At 40.4% G+C, this 18,122-nt stretch overlaps 1 protein-coding gene across 1 annotated transcript in view; it reads left to right on the top strand.

Annotated features, from left to right (window-relative positions):
* The window catches only part of LOC124165207 (thrombospondin type-1 domain-containing protein 7A-like), a 1,035,737-nt gene that overhangs the window by 195,869 nt on the left and 821,746 nt on the right, over positions 1–18,122 (top strand). Inside the window, exon 3 of the mRNA XM_046542486.1 lies at positions 15,545–15,601. The gene's annotated coding sequence lies outside the window, so the exon portion shown is untranslated. The remainder of the gene's footprint in view (positions 1–15,544; positions 15,602–18,122) is intronic.

Genomic DNA, 18,122 nt, shown 5'->3' with positions numbered 1-18,122 from the left:
AAGAAAATATAAAGATACGAATTAATATCATAGCATTGCCTAGTGCATATATTTACTCATGATTATATATTTTATAACATAAATTATTGTTTGAAATATTCCATTGATGGCGATGGATTTATTTTTTTGTGATATGCTTATTTCTTTAATGGGTACTCTTTAATGTTTACTCAAATTACTCCGTTTAGTGGTGGAATGATAAGTCGATAATAGAAGATATAAAATTGATAGTAGGGATAAAAGGCTTTTTGAGTGTATACAACACATTGGCAACCGAAAATTGTGTACGATTATTTTTCATTAATACTTACATGTCAACTAAATTCATAAATACTTCAGTCCCATTACACTTTTAAAAAATGTGAAATGAAAGCCGATTTCTTCATAGTTATTTCTTACATTTCTCATGAACAATTTATTATTTATCATCATGCGTCTAGTGCATCGCCCGATTCGATGTATCGCACGTGGTTTCGGTGCGATGAAACGGCCGTGGAATATCGCACTCGCTCTCCACCTGCCCTAGTATTTTCCCACGCTCGCGTACCTAACCCGCCCTGCCTCCACCCGAGGCGCTAACCTTTTCATCTTGTCTTGATGGAGGAATTTTCAATTTTACACGGATATCACACGGGCGGAAGGGGGGAGGAGGCATAAAAATGACCGTGTTGGAAGAGGGTAGGGTCTGGCGATAGGAGGGGTGGGTGAGGGAGTAGGTGGAGGCCAGGGGTGGAAGATTGGATGAGAGGGTGAAGAATGGAGGGAAGGGATGATGGAGGGAAGGAAAAAATTAAATTCCTCGCCTTTTGATGGCGGAATAGGAATAAGGAGGAGGAGAGAACAGGTGAGACGAGTGTTATTTTATCCTATCCAGGGCGTCGAAATAAAATTGAAATATATATGCTCGGGAAATATGCGTTACAAATTTTATAACAGGTGTAAATTGCGGGGTTGGCGCCTGCAAAGAATTTCCCATCGTCATGCAATCAGCTGTTTCGTGTAATAAAACTCCGCTGGTTTACTGATACATTTATCGGGAAATTCCTTTTTCATTGCCACATTAGTAACTAGGCGATCTACTTATTATCCGTCGGCTCCTCGTTGTTCAGCTGATTTCATGCATTACTCCATCAGGTTGTAATCGTATTCCTTTGTGTTTATGCTACTTCCTTGGTTAAAAATTCTACAAGCGGTCTCCAACTCTGCAGTCTAAGTTGTAAATGTTGTTATGTAAGTTTTAGAGTTTAAAGGGCTACTTTTTGTACCAGTCGTAATGCAGCTAAAATAATTATCACTGGAATTAACATTTGCCTATTCATGGGAGTATCAACAGGTTATAATCCGAGTGAATTATCGGAGGCGAAATAACAAGCATAAGTTCTGGTTGCCTTTTTATAGTAAACGTTTTTATTCTTGCTTTACATCTATAGTCAATCATGTGTCCTAATTCACGTTGGAATTCTAACTTGTGTAACCGCTTGCATCGAAAAACGATTCAGTATCTGATTTCATTTCATTTACTTCCATTATCATGAAGGAAATATGTTAATTTAAAAGAAATTTGAAACACGGTGTCACAAATACAGTCTCTTTTAGAATTAATACGTATTTAAAATGTAAGCATTTGATTTGTTGTTGATTATTATTTGATGAAGGGCACATTCATTTCGTACAGCTGTAATCAATATCACGATTATACCCTCGGTGGACAGGAGATTACAGATTATATAATGTGCTTGATGAAACCAAACCTGATGAAATTTCGGGTCATAAAAAATTTGATGGGAGTAATAATGGTAATTTGATGTGGTTAGGCTCTCGTGGTAGAATTAATTGCGTGACAGTTTTTTTTTCGGTCTCCATAACAACGAGGTAGCTAATGGCATTTAGGCGCTGCTTCATGTCCTTATGGATGCCTGCAAATATCCATCCATGAAAGAGACAATGAAATATTCAGCCTTATTAATTCCCAACTTAAATTCATGACTTCTTATTGATATTGTCTGCCATCGTTACCTTCCGAGAGAAGTCTCACCCCAAATCTCTCATGTGAGCCAATTGAGCATTTTGGAGAAAAAATTCCACAGCCCAGAGACGACTTGATGAAAACGACCGCAATTTTGACGAATCCCAACTTTCACACAATCGTTCGTTATCTCGTGAAACGTGTCCGTTTGAAAACGCGGCCTAAAGTATTTGCCTCACTTACGTAAAGGCGTTCTACACACCTCTTATCTAAATTTCACCTCTTTTTCCCCCAAGCTCTTTTTTAACCCATTTCGATAACGAAATGAAGTATAATGTCATTAGCGAGCGAGCGTGCGTGCGACGTCGTGGTCATTGGACGAATAAATTTATAGCCCACTTCTCCACTTCCTCCTTCCCCGCCCCCTCTTCTCCCTATTCCACTTCCGGTGGCGTCCCCTTCCACCCTCAAACAACTGAAGGGAGGACACCACCACCCCATAGCCAGCCAGCCGCTTTTATTTTTTCGGTCGTGTTTCCTTTAGTTGTGCGAGGGGAGCCACCCAGCTCGCTGTGGTAATCCTGCGATTACGTGTCCGCTAATCGCTTAAAATACAAAAGCAGCGGAAGCCCTGGGAGTGAGAATGAGGTAAATGTGAAACGGAAACGCAATTGCTGAGAGAGGATATCGCGGCAGGAATGGATTAAACAGAAAAAATGCTGAGGAAAATGCGTGTAGCGTTTGTGCTCTCAACTTGTTTTACATGTGGCGGTGAGGTGGATCGGCGGCCAAATAAGATGATGAATAGTAGGTGAACTACAGCTAACACGGTGGCCTATTCTTGATTTTGTGGTATCATTCAGCCAATGGTATAGACTTTTCGTCGGAAAGAAATGTAATAGTCACATTATTGTGTTGCTGTTTCCTCCTCCAGGTTCCCGGAGGTTACTATCCAATATCTAAACGCACTACTGGAAAATAATGTTAGCTACATGAATAACTCATTCAAAATGCCAATTTTCATCCTTTACCATTACATTTGAGGAATTGAATTACAGATCATTCTTGCGTTATCAGGTTTATGGGTCATTTTATGGTCTCATGTTGCCCTTTTATGCCTATTATCGCAGAATGAAAGTTAAGCCCACAACCCTGCATGTATTGTGGATTGGTGTGTGTCGGGAATTTAGATCTTTCAGTGGTCATAGCATGAAAATTGAATTTCAATTTTTTTGCGTGCTCTCTCTCTTCTCTAAATGGAATAAACATCATTTACCAGTATGAAAATTCACTGTGATTTGAGATCATTACACGTGAAGGTTCAACGGCATTACTACGAATGCTGCGAGCAGATTTCTGGAGAAAGAGAGAGGCTCGTGGAAATATTAAATTGAAGAAAATCTTTTGACGCACAAAAAAATGAAAAACATGAAGGATTTTTTTTTTCATTTAAATTGTGGCTAGGGTCACAACCATCGATTGTTTACAATGAGGAAAAAATATTAGAGAAGAGGTTCTGGTGGTAGCAGTGGCGCAGCGAGCTGGTATACCCTAGCTGGTATACCACACCCCCAGGCACCCCAGTATTAGTTGCGCCTTAATTCCTAGCTGTGGCCCTGGGTGGTAGTCCGTGAGCTGCAAGATAAACGAGCCACGATGCTGCCTCTCCGAATAGTTGCGAAAAACAGAGGTAACTGGGGTGTAGGATGGTATGTTAAAAAAAAAACACGGGAGAGTGAGCGCACATAAACAAGAGACAAGTTTCCCACGAGGCGGTAGCCGGCGTTCTTTTCTCGTATGTGTATGCCCGTGTGTGTGTGAGACAGAGAAGGCTTTCCCGTGTCCTCGTGCTCTCGCGTATGTGTCTGTTCATTCATGTATTTACTGTGGATTATTTGGCTATTTCTCCTTGACCACGCTGTGTGTGTTGTAAGGGGCAAGTTGAAACAATGATTTATGAGGATTTGCGAAACGTTCGGTTAACGCAAGAGATAATTTTATCTGCTTCGATTGATGTAGGCTAGTATCTTTCGTGGCACGCAATACTGTATCCTTTTTAATCACCGCTCTTTTACTTTATTTATAGTTTTGTCGAGTTTTTCAGCTAAAATTTTCATATATTTTTTCCAAAGATTTTGTCCCATGCGTCCAATATAGCTCGTATTCTTCACAGTAATTTAATTTGCCTATTAATAAGTAATAGCAAACAAATGGCATGGATATATTATTTATTCTTATTTTTAAATTTCACGAAGGCAACATTTGCAAATGAACATTGGGAGACAGTTATAATCACAGGAAAAAATGAAATGCGAACTGCTATTGATACTTTATTGCATGCCTGTAGAGCTATTTATTCCTCGCGTATGTGTCTGTTCTGCAGTCCGACCGACGCGACGGTTTCGTCGCGAACTCTCTCTCCGCTCCTCGCTCCGTGGGCCTGCAGCCCCGTGACCATTCCTCGGTTTCCCCGCCAGCGCCGCCCGTGCAGTGTGAGGGTTGGGTCCATACGAGGGGGTGGGAGGGAGGGTTTGTGTTTTTGGAGTGCTAGGACGTTTATTCTCGACTTTCCCACTTCGGATGGATGTCAGCGCGCGGTTTTTGGGGGCGGAGCAAAGATGGGAAGATGAATATTTGTGGCTGTAGAGCGGTGTTGCCAAGTCTCTTTGCGGCTTGCATAGCCTTTGTCCTTTTTATTTCTATTTTTGGTTCCCTCTAACTTTTTGAAGAGAAACTTCTCCATGTGTTCGTTTTTACTGCAGCTTATAACAATAATAATAATTATTATTATTTTTATCAGGTACTAATGTACTTTGAACGAGAAAACGTTTATTTATCAATGCGTATTGAATTCCAGAACTATTTTCATAAAAATTAATATCGTTTTGTATCAATACCGTGCAGTTAACACTCGTTGTCTTGAGTTCATAGATGCCACCAAGTACTCTATATGATTGCTAAACACACCCCAGAATTGAAAATATCCATTGCGAAAACATTTTAGCGGTCGCTATCGGTGTTTCCAATTATTTTTGGTGTAAATTACCATTTGCTGTGGCTTGTAAACGTGTCAAATTGAGCAAGCACTTTGCGCATGTAATGGTGGAAATGTGTTTGGGGTGGTCCATATCAGAGATTGATATTCCACTTTCCCACGTGTTTGTCTCGCGTGGAAGTCATGGTTTATGGTTCGGGGAAAAAACGAATTCCCATATCTATCCGTTCGGCAAAACATCTCTCTTAATTTATCGCTTCTATCGGACCGGGAAATATATTGTGGCTCTAATACTATTTTATCTGTGTCGCTCTTAAAGATATCCATTCTCAATTGTTCAAGCAATCTAAGCCTAGCGCGCAGCCTCCGAGTCTCAGAACCAGTCCACGAAGCACTAGAAAAATTGGTAGTATGCGTAAATTTTGGAGTTTTTCGATGTCCATGAGCTCCTTGTGCGTTTAATTTATGTGTACTAGACTAGTATGTCTTTACTGTGGTTTATTTTGATATTTCTCCTTGACCGTGCTGTTTGTGTTGCAAGGGGCAATTTGAAACAATTATTTATGAGGATTTGCGAGACGCTCAGTTATGCCAAGGTAACGCATGGGTATGCCAAGAGAAATTTTAGCTGCTGCGAGTGATGTAGTCAAGTATCTTACGTGGCACACAATACTCTATCCTTTTTAGTCACCGCGCTGTTACTCACTTTATAGGTTAGTCGACATTTTCCGCCAAATTTTTCATATATTTTTTTCTAAAGATTTTGTTCCATGTGTCCAATATAGCTAGTATAAATGGATCTACTTTTACCAGTAATTTTATTTGCCTATTAATAAGTAATGGCAATCAACTGGCATGGATATATTATTTCTTCTTATTTTTAAATTTCACGAATTCTACATTTGTAAATGAATATTGGGAGATAGTTAAATCACAGGAAAAAATGAAATGCGAGCTGTTATTGATACTATGTTGTATGCCTGTAGAGTTATTTATTAATTATTTTAAACGAATATTGTGCTGTAATACAATCTGTATTCTATGAGAAAGAGGACGTATGAGGTTTTTGCCTGCAGCTTAACCATTGGTGACGTGAGGTGGTGAGGAGACGGACAAGCTTAAGTGGTTGTGGAAAAGGTCGTGTTTTTTTGACCACTCAAAAGATGTCACTTTTTCTCGCCATGTTTTTGCTTTCTCGGTGAAAAGGGTTTTCTGGATATCGCTATCTTTATTCACAGTAGAGTGTCTAGGTTTTCATATAGCTAAATAGAAATAATAGTTGATGCTCTGTATTTATATTATGTAAATAATTGCTTCTACAAAACAAATACTTTATGGCTTTCTTTTTTATTCTAACATAAAATACCGCGACAAAAGTCTCGACATCTACGATGATTTTTGTAACTGATTTTCATTAAAATTTTCCAAAAACTTAGAATTCACATTGTACCTCGAGCATTTATTGACTTCAATGAATGTTAAGCCGCGCTCAAATAGCCCTACTGACTCACACTTTAGTTTTTTATTGCATGTACACGTGAATGGCTGGTATTCTAACACCTCCCGCCACACGCCCGTTGATTAGGCTTAGAAGCAGATATCTCAGCGGGTGTACACATATTCTTGCTCAGGTTCTTTCCTCTTATTTACGAGTGCATTTTAGTTCCGGACATTCACAAGTAGGAACACGAATCCTGTGGCACTTCTAATTGGTATTTTCGTGATCGCCATGGCAGGTGGCGTGGATCCCCTCTCGCGTCGGGCTAATTAACACAAGATTGCACTCTCATCGCTTTTTTCCACTTCCTGTTTTCCTCTTCGTCCTCTCCATTACGAGCCAGCGTCGCACTCTCGTTTTGATGGTCGTCATGGTGGCGTGACGAAGGTTTTGCCACCCTTGCTATCGGGACAAAAATTACAAGTACTCACCCAAGTGTTTAAGTGTTGTGCTAGAGGGGGCATACACTATCGGTGGAAAGCGGGACACTCTTAAAGTAATATCAATAATCAACCGTTTTTCTAATTTTCTGATAAAGTCATCATTTAACGCTGCGTTTATAATATATATACATCTAAATCTACATCTACATAATACACTGCGAGCCACCTCAAGGGTGTTCGGCAGGGGGTGACAAATCACCAACATGCAGCATGCAAGAGGACCGCCACATACACACCACACGGTCATAGAAATATTACGCACATTAGCAAAATATACATGCTTATTCTTAAAAAAATTACTAATGGTTAGTAATTCCCAGAGCAAATATATGCAAGGTTAGAACTATGAAAAAAACATGCAATGAGTGATCCTATCGAGCGACGCCATTAATCCTATCAATTGAGACAACGTTGCTATCCTTAAATGTTAACATTTTAAATCTCTCTGTTTTGCAGTCTATTTATTTTATTTTATTCTTATGATCGCGTCTACTATAGTACGATGGTGAACGAAGAATATGATTCACGTCGTCTGAGAAAATATCTTCTTCGAATTTCCTAAGTTAAGCCGATACTTCGATCTACGCTCCTGTAAATATTCCCATCCTAAGTCGTGTAACATACTTGAAACGCCGCACTTTTTGTCGAAACAACTCATCACAAATAGATATAATAAATAAGGTAATACCTAGTTGGTTTCTATCCCGAGGCTTCGTGGATCAATTACCGATTAAAGCTTTCATTTAAATGATATGTAAGCCCTTCAAATGAAAATCCTGAAAATACGTTCACGGAAAGTGACTCCCCCGTCCACAACTTCAAGTGTATGATGCACGCCTATGACTTTTTTTTGGACGAACTCACTTATCTAAGATAATAATCTTGTTGAATCACCGAATATTTGATTATTGATACGCCGTAAATAATATATGATCGCATAATTCAATTTTATTCCCTTTACTGTCGTGGATAGATTGGTGCATAAAAAACTCGGCATACGGCGTTCGAAAATTACATTTCTTTGCTGTAAATTTACTTTTTACTAGTAATTCCATCACAGGAAGCAATGAGTAACTACGTAATTTTGGTGTGGATAAATTACTGCATTCAACGGGCTGGCTTTTGGAATATCTATAATAGTGAGGTTCCCATGGTGCGAATCGTTGGTGAAGTATTGGGTCATGCAAAGTAAGCTTCAAACACAGCGGTCTTGCGTGACGATAATTCTCAGCCTTGTTTTTTTCGCTCGTAAATGAAAGAGTAGGGGGTGCCGTGGGTGGCAATTTGTTTCTGGGGCTAATGCTTGGCGACTTCGCGTCTCTCGTACCAATTTTCCTTTGACGACAAGTCGGCTCAACAAAGCGTGGTCTACCAAAGTAACGAATTACCCACGAGCGTTGTCTAAGTTTGGGGTCGGGAAGTGTTATGGGCAATTTTCCTGCAAGACTTGGAGCGCTGCTAAGCCATTCCTCTGAATAATGACTGCAAGTAGCCCAAGTGAGGGATGGTTTTATTAATTTCTGTGTGAAGAAACGCATTACCGTGTACGCCACCTTCGGTTTTTTTGGTGGGTGTGAAGTTTTTATGAATAATGCTCAGAGTCAGGCGAAATATTTAAATGGGTGAATCAGAGTAGATTTTGCCTTTGGAGAACTATAATAACTCCTGCTTGTTTCCCTTATGGTTGTACAGTTATATTTTCTTTAACGTTCAAGCAATGGAGTCCGTGCTTTTATCATCACCTGTGTCAATCATTTGTAAATCCCATTTCGTTCCCTGTTGAATAGTGCTTCTGAACATCCTATTTTCTTACAAAGAACTGTGTTCTGTATCCTTTCCTGATGTCTCATGGTTTATCATGAATAAAAATAAGGTTAACGTTATTTCTCCATACGTATAGTTTTATTAACGATTTTCCTTGGCATTTGAGACTAATTACGAAAGGCTGTGTTTTTGGCATGATTTTAAGACATTATGGTGTCTAACACGAGAGCTACCGAGAAGGCTGGTTTTATTAAATGCTGATCCAAAATTTAAGACAAGCAATCATCCTAATGGGTATCCTTCACCTTAATTCAGATTAATTGTGGCATAAAATTCGAAGTTTTAGCGTTAAGTTTCAGCGAGAAAAAGTTATTTTGTGACACCCCCCCCCCCCCCCAATGCCTTGAGTAGGAGTAGGATGATAATTTTGTTTTTTCTTAGGGGCTAGATTAGCTATTGCTATAATTTTTTAATGAATTCATGTCACTTAATGTAGCAACAGTATTCATGGGAAAAGTTTGATGGCTTAAGTATATTCGAGGATGTGCACGGAATGTGGTTTGTTACAAATGTGTGAGCGTTATTTTGGAATTCATGACGTTAAACTCGTAATTCCCAGCTATAGCCACAAAAAACGTCGTGAGGGCTTGGTATATCATCAAATTTTGACCTCCTTTAACCTTGAATGCCTCTTCCATGGCCATTATTGGCTAGTCTCGAGAAAGGTTATAATTTGGGCAATGCCCTCGTGCCCCCGTAATTTGTGAAATCTGGAAAAACCATCTCTCAACTCCGTTTCTTCGCATCGAGTGATAAATTTCAGGAAAAAATCATGCATAGCAACTCCTGCCAAATCTAACATTGACTTATAAAAAAATGATTTTACTGTTACAGGGTATGAATACGATGCACGGAATGAAACTGCCTTTTAATGGTACTTGTAAAGGATTCATTGTGATTGCCAGTAGTCATAGCAAAAGGAGTTCATAAAGTTTGCATATACCTACGCTCAAATTCTGTTACTCAAATTCTCCTATTCAAAGCTGTATGGATAGCCCGATCTAAAATGCTCTGTCGTGGACGTCCATATATTTCGACGCATAGAAGATTTTTCTTCCTCAAATCAATTCTAATAGGGCTCTGCGTTGTTGATGAAGCAGTGCTGCGATTCATTTGTACACCCGAGGCAAGGGAGTGGAGAAAATTGCAAGAATTTGTTGCATACACTTTTTGCGTTAATCACGTGCGATGACCCTACTGCGTATTGTATCAATTTTTCCGCATGCCATTTGGTCATTTGTAGGTTCGAAGATTTGCGCGACGTTGATCAGATGATCTCTGCATTCTCTTCGGGTTTTCACCGCGTCCGTTGGGTTTTGGCGAGAATAGTTTCGCTGACATTGCAGTCAGCGTCTTCAGGTCGAAGGTGAAGTAATTATACGAGGCCTATACAAGGCGGAAATTTTCCGAGTTACTTCACCTTCGACCTGAAGACGCTGACTGCAATGTCAGCGAAACTGTTGTTGCCAAAACCCAACGGACGCGGTGAAAACCCGAAGAGAATGCAGAAATCATTTTTTCATTTGTCTGTGAAAAAAAACTTTTATTAAAGCCGATAGATAAATGTTACGCAACTTTCCCTGCTAGATCCCTCCCTTGTTCCGACTGACTCCTTACTTTGAAGTGGTGCGAAAATCCCTCTGGAAAATGCTTTGAAGGGCGTCGGTACTTTTAGGACGGGTCGCTCGGACGGAGCTTAAGGGTGGCGGTGTATGTCGGGGGAAAGGTGCGGTCGTGGAATAAAGGGGATCGCAAGGGAGGGTGAGCGAAGAGTTTAGGGGAGGAGAGGGGCCTGCCCACGCGGAATAAGGGATGGGCCAAAGTCACCCCGTGGGGAGAAGGTGTTCGGAAGAATAGAGGGATAAAGCTCCGCTAGGGGATGCGGGGTTTTAGATTGAGAATTAAGAGCTGAAAGTGTGCTCAAAGACGACGGAGAGATAAGTCACGAATCCAAATGCTGTGCTATGCGAGCGGTCTTATCTAGCTTCTGGCGCCCGATATTAGATATTCACTCCAGAAATTAAGCAATTCCCGTTTGTCCGGCAGATATTACCCAAGTAGATATCCCAATACATTGAATGAGAGCGAGTTGTAGAACGAGAGCAGCATATTAGCTCCAGGTTAAATAATGAAGGTGAGTTGTAGTATCACTGTTTAATTACGGATGATTGAAAGGAGAAATAAAATTTTTATTATTAATCCATAACCTTGGTAAACAGCGAAAGTGAGGTTCCTTATTGGTTGCGTAGTTATAAAGTTTTATTTTAGGCGATAAATTCGCTAGAAGGTCTCTCAAAGTGCTACAATTTACTTTGTTATGTGTCATTTAAAAATATCTTTGATTAAAAGTATATACATTGAATTACATCTGTATATTTGTTATTTGTGGCGACAATTGTAGCTTAGTGTAAAGAGCGTCCAGCTCCCAATCCGAGAGTCCTGCGCTCAAATCCCGGTTGAAGCATTAGAGCATCTCAAATCGAGTAATATGTGGTTGGGGGAAAGGAAAGAAAGATAAAACTACCCCAAAATGTGTGGAGTAATCTCACGCCGTGTGACTAAGTCCGGGGTGATATACCTCACCTATCCGGTTTTATGGGGAGGCTATAGGCCCGCTACTTGAAAGGCTAGGCTACTGATTGAAGGGTTGAAGTCTTGAATGAAGCCATGGGTCATCCAAAAACAGAAATCCCCTTGTTTTGAAGTTGTACTCGACAAGGAACTGGCCCTCACACATCGAATGTGAAAAGTACACAGGCCCATGGCTCTGTCAGGGTTGAGCCGTAGCCTCACCTTTACAAATCAGCCTACGGGTTGATTTACTGAGTGATTAGTGCTTCCGTGATACAGCTTGGCATTTTTGATATTACTTGGATAACTTTAGGATCAGGTCATCGTCGTATATTCTCGCTAAAAACTAAGCTATGAGAAAGTAGGTGTCCGGCTGAGCTCAAGATTGCGTCAAGTAACTCGAGAACGAACGAGGCTCAGGTTTTGTAGAAGAGAGGAATTTCTCTTTCGTGGCATCGCATGCGGAGTGTAGTGGACTCGAAGGGGTGGGCCGTTTTGGTGTTAGCGGTGGGGGGGGGGGGCGGAGAGGAGAGGGGAAAGAATGGGATTTTGGCCTTAACTCAAAATGAATGGTGCAGGAAAAGGGTGCGGGGAATGAAGTGGGGGAGAAATAATTACTGCAGGGGTGCCGGGACGGAGTATTGCTAACCGTGGTAAGGGGAGGAGGGTTAACGATATAAAAGGGACGGAGAGGGTTGCTGTGGGATGCGAATAAGGGTGCATATCCACGGTCACCCTCTCTTATCTTCTGCAAAGACTGTCCCCGGTTAATCCTTGTCTTGTCTAGCGAGTGCATTCAGGCCGATTGGAGAGCATTCGTTTGCCCCAACCCCTATACCTGTCACGTTGAATGAGGTGTTTAAGGCATTACTTTTATTCCTTGCTAAGCTAGGAGCTAGTAGAGGGTTAAAATTTATCGCTTATGGTGTATCCTCTGAAATGTGATGGAATGAACCTTCTGCTCTATTACTCAATTGCTTTGCAGTATTGGTATTTTCTGGAAGAATTCTCGATTGGTGTTCTTCTAGACTGCAAAAAAATTGAATTGCACCTCATTCAACGTACATATGTTGTATTGAACCACATTATTCGGTTTGAACAGTTGATTTTTGTGTATCATGGCCCCATCATTTTACTATCTTTTCTATGTTAATGTTATTCGGTGTTTCTTACATTTTTTCAAGTGCTCTTAGTGTTTTGTACATATTTCACCCTCTCATTAATAGGTGAAAAGAATATAAAATGGTTAGGGAAACAAGTTTGCGGTCATCGATAGGACCATAGTAATAGTTATGCAGCTACTCTAGCTAAGTGGAACTATTCACTTACGATTACATCTCAGGAAATTAAGTACTGAAGTAATTAAATTAACAGGAAATTCTATAAAATACCGTTTCTTTTCTTGCGACCTTATCGACCAAATGAATTCTTGGTTCAACACTCACTAAATGTCTCGGTGAAGGGGGTGTTTGGGGCTATACGTCTTCCTTGTAAATATTCTCATGCTAGGACGTATTAGAGGTTCAAATTAATCCCCTTTTTCTAAGCTTTGCGATGCGTGAGAATCATCCATCCTTTCAGTAAAATTAAATCTTTATAGCCCTGCTATATCCTTGAGAAATATCCAACTCTTGAATGGTTCGTGCTCTTAACTTCCCCTTAAACACTTTGGCTGTCTCCTCTTTGAACATGAGTTTCTGATAAGTTTCTCAAAGTTTATATTTGCCTAAAATAGTCTACACCCTGAGTCTCCTTTTTTAGATTGTTGTTATTCAGAAATTTTACCGCTTACATTAGTACAATTAGCAATATTAAATTTGTTTGAAGTCACGCGCACTGTAATAATCCACAAAGTTATATCCACCGAGGGTGAAGTCCTCCTTGAAAAAATCATTTCACTATCCCCAACCGTTTGTCTTGACTACCGGTCATGTGCAGTGCCGTTTACAACACACACGATCTTCTTCCAAGTTAGATGCGTACTCGGTTTCTCGAAAGGATAGTTAGCGTCTCCTTTCCTCATTTTACTGAAGATAGAAAGGTTGAAGACCGGAAATTGAAAGGCCCTGGTTCGAATGCGGGAAAAATAATGATCATAATGATTATTTCGAAGAGAATGTCATCATTAAATAAAAATTTAGGATTTACAATTATGCTACTCGTGCTGAAAGGGCTCGATGTGTGGGTGTGAAGGAAGGGAATCTGACGGAGATGAAGAGAAACGACGAAGTGCTGGACATGGTGGTTGAGGAGAGGAAGCTTCTAAATGAGATACTGAAGAGACTAATCTTTGAATGCAGTGAGCACCCAGCGGGAATGGGGTGTTGACAGCAGTGTTTGGGAAGAATATTTGGAGAATGAGATATGAAGAGAATAGGGTTCATCGATAAAGTGCAAGTTAATAAGTCTCATTCTGGATTGAAGACGGAAGTTCATTATGGGAGGGTTGACTGCCGGGTTGATTAGCAAACGCAAACCTACGGTAATCGTATACAAGAATTGCCATGAGAAAAAATTCCCCTGGACCGGGAATCGAACCACGGACCTTTGGCTTTCCGGGCCACTGGGCAAACCACTACGCCTACTAACACCTAGTGCCATGAGTCTCGGTATAATAGCCATGGGAATTAAAGAACCTGGATAGCGTAGTGGTCTGTGCAGTGGCCCGGAAACCAAAGGTCCATGGTTCGATTCCCGGTCCAGGGGAATTTTTTCTCATGGCGATTCTTGTATATTTCACCGCCGTTCACGCGTCAAGTTTAGAAATATTACACCTACGGTAATCGGTTGAATAATTTTATAAATATACCACTTGTTGGGGTTATTAATCGGTAAATAGGTGCGGAGATATTGACGGAATAGGGATCGAACTAATGATGGAAGGCGAGATTGATTGAATGCTAAAGGAGAAGTGCGAAATCAAAGAGGTAAGAACATACGAAAGGCAAGAGGGAAAACTCGCATGAATCACACGAGAGAATGGTGATATTGTGAAGGGGTGGTTTGGGGGTCGAGAAGTGATGTGATGTGGGTCCTGGTGGAGTCAGTCCGCATGCGAAACGGAATGAACGTCTTTTGGTCGGGCGAACGAATTCCTTTCGGAGTGAAGGGTGAATGTTGCTTTTTTCACATTCTTAGGATTGTGTCCTACTTTTCATCCTGAATTACATGCGTGGACAGGGTCTCCTTTCATGCTGAGAAGCACGCTTTCCTATAAAAGGTTGGATTTCAAAGGGAAGAGGAAAAGAAAATTGAGAAAAGTTTGCTCTAGGTGCCTGCGGTGAGCTCTACCCTAACCTATCCAAACCAGCCTATATCAGTTGAATCACTGAGTGGGTGAAGGCAAAAATATTTTACTTATAAATATTAAAAATGAAAAATGTATTCGTACTCTCTCGTTTTGTTCGTCAGTTCAGCCCTAAGTTAATGCAGCGCTCGGCTTGGTGTGGTAGTTTGAATGCAGACTTCCCTCCCCAAAATAAACAAATAGTTAATAGCTTTGAGGAGGTTGCTTTACACACAGATCTCGGTCCTTATAGTAATGGGCGTTTAGTCTCGGGCCCCTGACGACTCAGAAGCAAAGTGCCGCCGACACCGAGTTTCCTTCCTCCAATATTACATTCCTCCCCTCCCTTGGCGTAAATTTTGATCGCCTCCTGTTAATCCCTTCCTTTTAAATGTTTTCGTCGAATTTCCTTGACTGTACGTTTGATTTTAACATTTTTTCATATTTTGTAAAGTACAGATTTTCCTCTATTTTTCACTTTAGTTCACATTCCTGTGTACTTTTTAATACAGAAATAGAGCTAATCATTTTAACCACGGTATTCAAGATCGTAATATGGTAAGTCCGCAATATTTTGATGGAGCCTATGGTATTATTAAACTTGAAAAATGGCATTATCATATTCTGATATTTTCCATGAAGTTATTTTGCGTCACTGATCCCAACTAGTGATCTCAGTAATATTTTTAGCATGGATCGACAGTATGAAATGTACTTATACCAAGTTGTCTCGTTATCTTGAATCAAAAGTAATAATAATGCCTACTCAGCATGATTCCAAAATTATCAAATGGTGCTGGATGCAATGCACATGCCTACCATGTGAATAAAACTTTGACTTGTTTACTTAGTCGTTATTTTATTATTGTTTCATCAAATTCAGTAGTAATTTAAATTAAGCTCAGGTGAAGGACTCATGTCGTATTTTTCCGCAGTTAATACCTGTTTTGTCTTTTTCCAGGTGTCGAAAAACAGTGTGAGAGGTCTTGAAACTAACTGTGGAGAGGAAAAAGCATCGGTAAGCAGTTTATGCTCTTTCAATGGCCCTGTATATTTTGCGATGAAAAATATGTTTTAGATGAGCATCGGGGATGATGAGTGTGAAAATATTTTCAGGTTAAAGCGAAAACAGTTTTGCGATAACTTGTTTTCTCGGCTTGTTTACGCCAGAAGATGATGATGACGGAAGTTAAGAGAAGAAAACCATCAGGGTGGAAATTAATTTTTGCGGTATCTTCTACTGTAAATACTGGATTGATGACTCTCCACAGGGACAAAATATTAATTCTCTAGCGGTAAAAATATTATATATTTATCGGATTTTTTAATTATTTTTTTACAGAGAGTTACACAAACTATTTACTATTTTACATCAGTGACTCTTCTTATCAGCTAGCGACGAGAGGCGATGATACTCCACTTACAGAAGGAAGCCATTAGTAATGAATTTCCAAAATGACTCAATTGTTGCTTTACATACAGGCAATGATGACCTATTGCGTAACCACTCATGATTGTTGCTTGGCAGTAAACGTTTGCAGGAATAGTAGCTATCAGCCAGACGCCTGTAGCTAGTAATTTCGCCAATAGCCAGTGTATCATAATATACTATAATATGTTTGGGGGGAAAATGAGACCGTAGAAGGAAATATATTTCGAGTGTGAATATCTCTGGGAATAAGGGAGCAAAGGAAGTTTTCTGCCCATCCTGAAAAGTACAGAAAACGGTGAATTTGGAAAATTCATCGTTCAAGATGATCATAATATAAGGCTAGAACAATTAATTCTAGGGTTTAAATTGTGGCTTTAGTGCTGCTTTTCCTTTTGGATATTTATCTCGGTGGAATTGAGTTGAACCGTGTTGGTAAATTGTAGTTCGGATTGGAGGTTTTGTCCGAAATTCCCCTATAGGCGTCCATGCATGAATAACGCAAAATTTGGCTAAATTGTGCGATTAAAGGAACTGCAATAGATTAAACTCAGCCTTGTGCATAGTGACGTGGTTGGAGTTGGAACCTTGTGCAAGTAGTGGGGCGCATTTGAGGTGATTCATCACCTGCTTCGTGGCCGGTGTCATCCTTCTCTGTGTCATGCTCCATTTTTCATTTCGTAAGATAGTGCTTAGTCGTGGGAAACGAAAAGAAATAATCCACGTCAGAGTGGAACTATTACTTTGAAATTATGGAATTTCCAAGAGGAATGATTAATGCAGCGGTCTAACCAAAATTTAATGAGGTTAAAAGGCGTAGTGCGCCTGGGTGCGTTGGAGAGCGAGTCTACCCGTTGGGATTTCATGGAGTGCCACTGCTCTCTGTATTTGTGGGCGTAAGTAATGGGTGCGGTAATGGCCGCAGTAAGACGCAGGGCGTGTTGTAATTACTGAGCGTTTTCAGGCACATGTACGGCGATAGATCGGGAGAGCATTCGCAAAAAGGTTTGTGAGCTCCTGAAATGATTTACTGCTCAATTACGTGCGCACAATGGCGGAGGGAATGAAAAAAACACTGCCGCCTAACGATTGTATGTCTTTGCTTAAACCAATCAATTCTCAATTTTGCGAGGCAAGTTTCATGGGTTGCGCAAAAACGACTTCATTCCTGTTTGCCTCCGAGAAAAACGTGACTGCTGAGGACGTAATTTAGGGTGAACTTCTGGCTTAGTATCATTAGAGAAGTTTAAGTGTACTACTACGAAATTTGCCGCTGTACTGATTTCACCTTTATGTATTTTGGAACACAAAACTTTTTTCTCATTTCTGAAAACTGCTTCAGCAAATAAAAACTTCTTGGATCAAGATTAAATGTAAATTAATCCATGATCCCTGGTACGTACGTGTAGTCAATGCCCTTTTAAAATCTTTTCCAGCAGTCTTTACCTTGCCACAAGCCTACTTCATGTTGTTCTTTTAGGTGGGGCACAGCATCATACTTCCTTCGGAATATCAGTGTCAAGTACACCGCATTGTGTCATCCTGACTTTGCTTGGCACTGTATTTTGTTTGAAGTAATTTTATCATTCAAGAAATGATAGCGTTTTTTCGCCTGCATACTATGGTATAATTTTTGAATGCATTTTTTATATTACTTATCCGAATACCTGAGCAGGTTGAGTAGTTCAACTATTTAGGCAGTACGTTAGAGGAAAACGGATACAGTAGTAAGGACATTAGGAAGATAATTGCATTAGCAAAGGAGGCGTTTATGAACGGGAAGGAGCTTCTGAGAGGATCGTTATCGAAGATTTTAAAGAAAAGGTTAGTGAAGAGTTTGATCTGGAGTGTAGCTCTCTACGGTGCGGAAACCTGGACATTGAGGAAAGACGACGAGAGGAGATTGGAGGCATTCGAGATGTGGGTATGGAGAAGAATGGAGAGGTTGAAATGGACGGAGAGGAAAAGGAACGACGAAGTGCCGGATATGGTTGGCCAGGAGAGGCAGCTTTTGGATGAGGTACGCAGGAGACAGAATGTATGGATGGAGCGAATACTTAGCGGGGAGGGGATGTTGAAAATAGTGTTGGAGGGTAGAATATTAGGGAAA

The sequence above is a fragment of the Ischnura elegans genome, chromosome 9, assembly GCF_921293095.1.
Source record: "Ischnura elegans chromosome 9, ioIscEleg1.1, whole genome shotgun sequence".
Taxonomy (NCBI): Eukaryota; Metazoa; Arthropoda; class Insecta; order Odonata; family Coenagrionidae; genus Ischnura; species Ischnura elegans.
The sequence above is the reverse complement of the archived record's forward strand: the minus strand, read 5'-3'. Positions and strand labels throughout refer to the sequence as shown.